Source organism: Silurus aristotelis (assembly GCF_946808225.1).
Source record: "Silurus aristotelis genome assembly, chromosome: 1".
In the NCBI taxonomy this organism is placed as follows: Eukaryota; Metazoa; Chordata; class Actinopteri; order Siluriformes; family Siluridae; genus Silurus; species Silurus aristotelis.
Window position 1 is genome coordinate 33,360,462 of NC_139574.1, and position 6,373 is coordinate 33,366,834.

At 35.1% G+C, this 6,373-nt stretch overlaps 2 long non-coding RNA genes across 2 annotated transcripts in view; one reads left to right on the top strand and one right to left on the bottom strand.

Moving 5' to 3' along the window:
- Nucleotides 1-2,551, top strand: LOC310725695. Its single transcript, XR_014533469.1, has 2 exons — nucleotides 1-487; nucleotides 605-2,551. It is a non-coding gene; the product is annotated as an uncharacterized lncRNA (long non-coding RNA).
- A 1,919-nt stretch (nucleotides 2,552-4,470) lies between these two features.
- The window catches only part of LOC310725450, a 4,756-nt gene continuing 2,853 nt past the window's right edge, over nucleotides 4,471-6,373 (bottom strand). Inside the window, exons 4-5 of the long non-coding RNA XR_014533364.1 lie at nucleotides 5,283-5,301; nucleotides 4,471-4,669 (exon numbers count right to left, since the gene is read on the bottom strand). This is a non-coding gene — a long non-coding RNA (uncharacterized lncRNA). The remainder of the gene's footprint in view (nucleotides 4,670-5,282; nucleotides 5,302-6,373) is intronic.

Sequence of the window (6,373 nt, forward strand, 5' to 3'; positions counted from 1 at the left end):
ATCAATATGGCATAACACATTTACAGTAATATAGTTTGCCACTTCATCATTTCAACTTGATGAGCTCTGAATTTACTGACTTCATAGTGGACTTCAAGCAGGCTTTTATTGTTATTCCAACCATATAAAGTAAAACTAAACATTCCCTCAGATCCAAGGTGCTACAACATAAGGATTCAATTCAGTTCAATTAATTTTTATTTGTATAGCACTTTTAACAATGGACATTGTCTTAAAGCAACTTTACACAAATAATGGGGTTTGTCTCTAATGAGCAAGCTGGTGGTGATTGTGGCAAGGACAAACTATCTGGCAAAAGTAAAAAAAGAGAGGAACCAGACTCAAGAGGGACTCATCTGGGTGGCATTGAATGTCCATTTATTCCATTTAAATGTGATCAAATGCAACATGTTGCCCTGAGCTATTGTAGCAGACTGTTGACATTAATTACAGTCCAAATCCGTCCTCAAATCTCCTGTGTTGCTCCGTAATTTCATGGATTCCTAGGCCATTGTTGCGAAACCATCCCTAGCTACATAGAGTGGCCTTAAATAGAAGAGAATCCCTTCTAGAGGCTGGCCGGGATGAAGCAGTCAGATCAGAGGAAAGGAGAGAGACAGGAACACTGGTTACTGGTACCTCAGGAATAAGTTTAACTCGACAGAGAGAGAGAGAGAGAGAGAGAGAGAGAGAGAGAGAGAAAGAGAGAGAGAGAGAGAGAGAGAGAGAGAGAGAGAGAGAGAGAGAGAGAGAGAGAGAGAAAAGAAGGGTGAGAGGGAGAGAAAAAGAGGATTATTAAGTATTTTTATTGTTGTATAAAAGTTAAGGACACTATGTAGTTGGGGACTCCAGCAAGACTCACTATGGCAGCATAACTAAAAGAAAAAATAAATTAACACAAAACACACAAAACAAATCCCCTTAACCCCGACACACTTTCCGATGTGTCAGGGTTAAGGAGATTTTATCCCCTTTCTACAGTACATTATCTTTTTTTCATTGTTGAACAAGTGTTTTAAGCCGTGAGAACTTCCCTGCACTGAATTTGAACAACATTGGCGTGGTATTAACAACAGTTGCTCAAAGAAACTGACACAAATGACACAAGGAGATTCACTTTCGAGACCAATAACGTTTTTGACTAATACTTTGCATGTTACATCTTTAAAGGTCTCAAGGTCTTAGTAATAATTTGGAAAAGAGACAGCTCTTCATTTGTAAAGAACAAAATCACCCTTCCCACAGAAGGACAGAGGGCTCCGGTAATTGGTTCCTTTGTGTCATGTAGTCTCTAAAATATGTAGAAAAGTAAATTCCATCTGGTTTCAACTTGATTAATCAGGTTGTGTTTTGCAGCTTTGAGTTTAAGATTTTGCATACGATTAGGCTTAATTAATCCGGTGAATAATTTCAGCAAATGTTTTTACTGCATCTTTGTTCAATTTCAATGTGTGGACAAAACATTGGTTGTGCTTCCCCCATACACACATGCAGAAACTCAAAATCCTGTTCAAGACATGGTGTTTCAATGGAAAGTGTTTTTAAAAGATAAAATCTATAATTGGTAAACCACATTTCTTTATTCATTTTGAAAATGTCATGCCACACTAACTAAGAACAAGCTGAGGGTCATTGGTGAAAGTTGGTGTGTAAAGCATGAAAGCTCTAGGATGGTTTAGACCCTAAAATGTTTAGGTTAGTGTATTTTTTCCTTTTCGTTCTCTCTCTTTTTTTTTTTTTTTTAAACACAAAAGAGATTGCAATAAATATCATAGTGTTATATAGAGTGTTATAAATAGTCATGTGCCCTATGTAGTCTGGAATCCCCATTCAATCACTCATCTTGATTCTTTATTCGCCCCCGGGGAATTTTCATATAATAAATAGTTTTTTAGCCATATAATGCCCTTTTCAGGTATGCAACATATATACCCTTTAGTAAACATTTTGTCTACTTGCTATGACATTGAATTGCTGTATAGATTATTTATTGTTCGATCAAATATAAGGAAATACTAACAATCCTCTACAATATTTCTGAAAATAACACAAAATATATTTTAAACCAATTATCCAATTGCAATGAATTTTAGACAAACACTGAATTAATATGTTTAACAATAAAAACAGGTGCAGAAAAAGGTCTCAATTTCTGGAGAGTTTATTAAAAAGAATTAATAAGAAAACTAACAGGCCTAAGCAAAAAACCCACAGTGGCCAAAAACAGGTTCTATATAAAAAAATCATCAAACAAAGCAATAAAATATTTCTCAGAAATGCATGGGCACATTGCAAAGCTTAGACATTTTTAAAAGTGCATGTGAGTAAACCGCGTATGAGAATAACCATCAAACACAAGTTTTAAAAAGTAACATCTGCAGGGCTTTTGTTCTGCCTATTATTAGATAGAAAGGTGAAAGTGTTTGGTAATAATTACAAATATAATGAGTTAAACTGAAATCTGGGAAAATAGAAACAGAAACCACTAATAATTAAAATATTTGAGTTGGGTTTCTTGACAACTAAATATCTTAATGATTAGTTAATTACAGATCTCAGACATGTAATAAAACAAGGCTACTGATTAATTATTAGTTCTGGATAAGAGATACAGAACGTGAATGTCACATATACATTAAGTACAGTGAAATTATTTTATTTACATGGTCAGAAATAATAAGGCACCTCTGGATAGAAAAATCCGAGGCTTGCTCAAGGGCCCATTAGGGGTGGATTAACCGCTGAGTAACCTCCTGTATGCAATAGAAGTGTGTACAAACCTGTGCAATATCACTTATATATCAAATGAGTAAAAAAAATTATCACTTAAAAAGTAAACCTGTATTTACTTAGATTTAAGCCTTTTTATTTTTACTTCTTAGGTCCGTGTTTAATTTTGATGGCAGACGGATGGAGGGCACCACAGCTGCAATTTTTTAAAATAACCCCAAAGGTGTTCTATTGAATTCCAGTCACAGGCGACATAAAGACAGGTGAGGTCAGTTTTATTTTTTCATCAGAAACTCTTGTGAATTTAGCAGCCTGCTTTGGATAAATATTATGCTGAGACGTTCCTCATCTGCCAAACTTCCGAAGACTGAGAATCAGCCAGCATTTTTTGTAGTTTTATAGTATTATTTTCTAAGTTTGTAAAGGTTTAGGATCAGATTGTTAAATTCCTGCATTTGCACTGGTCATAAGTCATGAGTACTTTCTCAATGATCACAGGTTGTAAATTGTTTGTTATTATCACAAGTATATTCACTTTTGATGCACTCAAATTCTACTTTGGGGCATTTATTTTCAATATAGAATTTCTGAAGTAGGGGGAGTGGTGGCTCCAGCGGTTAAGGCGATCGGGTTACCGATCGGAAGGTCGGGGGTTCAAGCCCCGGTATCGCCAAGCTGCCACTCTTGGGCCCTTGAGCAAGGCCCTTAACCCTCTATGCTTCAGGGGACCCTTACGAGAAAAATAAATCAAGGACCGTGACGTCGGAGCGACGTGGGGCCGCCTTCCCGTGGGCTCACCACCTGCAGGAGGGACCGTAAGGGACCGGTGCTGAGAGGATTGGGCAGCAGTCGAAGGCGGGGGCCTTGACAGCCCGATACCTGCTGCCCCCGCGACCCGAATTACGGATAAGCGGGAGAAGAAGAAATGAAATTTCTGAAGTATTTTATTTCTATTCTTGCGTACTGAAAAATAATGCAATTACTCACTTTTGTTAAAAAACCTGCCAATTTAACACATATCAGTAACCAAAAAGCATAAAAATACTTGAAATACTTGAAAAATTAATATAAATAATGGCCATATTAAACCAAGCTGTTAAATAAAACACATTTAGACAGTCTACACTCTCCTCCATAGCACTGCTAAAAATCTGCCTTCAAGAATAACACTTTTGTCAAATCATCACTCTTAATCTGAATAACTGAAAACTGTGAAAGCTCCTTTTTTGTTGAAACTGCATGCAACGTTGCAAAAATTCAAATAATGTATGAGTCAGATGTTTTTTTTTTTTTTTACAAACAAGATTGTATGCTTTGTTAGTTACAAAGAGATTCAGGTAATGCTTGTTAGTTAAAAAAAAAACGCACAAGTTAATAAATGCAGTTTAGCAGACAAAATTACTGTTATGACCTCCTCTGTAGTGCTGTAGTGTTCCCAGTGAAGCATTCTTCACTTTAAGTCACATTTACACTTATATCTCTCCACACAGCATAAAACATCAGTCAGAATACTGTATTATGGAAAGATGACTTAAAAAAAAAAAAGGGGAACAGATGTAAATGATGACAGGGACTCTTGATTTTGTTTCTCTTGAAGCCTTCTATCGCATTATGATGGGATGATAAAAAAATTTAAAGATAAATATAACAAAAAATGTAACCCCAACAACACCATCAACATGTCCACTGTTCTGAGCGGAAGTCTCTAAAAAAAAAAAAAGAAAAAAGTTATTATTTTTTTAATCTAACACATTACAAAAATTATAAACCATTGCTTAGGTAGAAGGAACAGATTATATGTTAATGAATGTGAAAAAATGAAATCCTGACCAGGTAATAAGGCCAGGACTTCTCATATTTCAGGAAAAAAAAAATTGAGATTCTTGCTAAACCTTCATGAAAATATACTCACTTCTGTTTCCTTGGCTCTTGAGGCAGGCTGAAATGCAAAAAAAATAAATAAAAATAAGTTAATAACACTAACACAAAAAACATGAGCTGTATAAGCAGTGAGATAATAATGCATTTAAACATAGACTAGGTTTTTGTCTTTATTATGACTGGTTGGTGTTAAACAAGATTTATGAAATTATTACAGTCACTTTTACTCAAGTAATAATATTCACTGTTATCACGCTATCACAATTATCACACGAGCAAAGATGGTTTTGTAAAAAAAATTATGATGACTTAAGGTGTCAAACTGAAATTTCTGCCCTGGTTGTATTCATACTGAAATTTAATTGAAACCGTTGACTCGTGGTGACTGATGATTTTCTGAATCATTTTCAGTAATCAGTAAATAGTTCCGGAAGAAATGAACAATATGTTCATTCCCAATACACATCAGAAGTGGCCTACAGGTTTGTTGTACGTTCTAGGAAAAGTCTGAGATGCTACTGAATTTAATAGTTTTTGTCAATTTTGCACGGCTGAATGAAATCTGAGCATTTAATTCATTGAACTTTTCAAGAAATCTTCTTCTCTATTTCAAAGGCAGCACCATTAATTCATTTCTATTGAGCACCCAAAGATTTGAACATTGCACTTACCAGGGCAATCGATGGTGCGCTGTGGAAATAAAACCAGAAAGACAAACATTACGATTACAAATAAATGCAAGAAGTGATTCATGTATACCTTAAATACACTTTTAATCAAATGTAACAAACCCTAAACAGCTGATACAGCAAAATTGGTCTGTGCATGCAGATATTTTAAACGAAGAATGCTTGAAATGACAGTCAACAAATCTTCAAAAGAGCATATATTTGTATGATGTGATATAATATTTCTCTTTCTGGAACTAAGCCAAATGCCAAAACATATGTAATTCATGGTTTGCCAAGGTTGAAGTAAAATTAGTAAGTGGCCTGCACAGAGCCCTGACTCAACCCTACTGAACATGTATAGGATGCACACTGGTCTATACAGAGCTGTAAGAAGATTTGGGGATTACCAGGGTTTTTACACTGATAGCTTGGTCTTAATCACAATTTTAGACAAATACAATGTGACTAATAACTTTAACACATAAAGAGGTACAGTAGTTGTAATTTTTTTTTTTTTTTTTTTAGTATATTTAGTATGCAGAACAGTGCTGCCTAGAAAAATGTAAGTACAACTTAAAACTTTTCCAAAAGCTGTTTAAAATTGAGTGTGTGAATTAGGTGTTTGAGATAAGGAGATGAGATTAACCTTTATATAAAGACACAAAGTCTTTACTTAGTCATTTATTGATCAAAGTCAATGCTGAGACAGGAAGAGGAAAGAGGAAAGTCAGGATACCAGTCTATGACCCTGAGTTTTTCCAGAGTGTTTGGGTGATGCAAATATTACAAATTTTAACCAAATCAGATGCTGTGGCATGACCTTAAGAGACCTCTTCAGTCAAGACAGATTTCATATATTAATGAACTGAAACCAAAGAATGGTCCAAAACGTCCCATTGTTATGCCCATGTGATATGCAGCTAAACAGAACATTTACTGGAGGTTGCTGACTTGCTGAATTCATTTGTTCGTTTAGAATTTTTCCAGTCTGTTCTGTGAATTATCACTGTGTGGTCAATAAAGACTGTACTACTGTTTGTATGTTATTAGTTTAGTCAAATAGTGTTGGCCTACAATTGTGGCATAGAGGA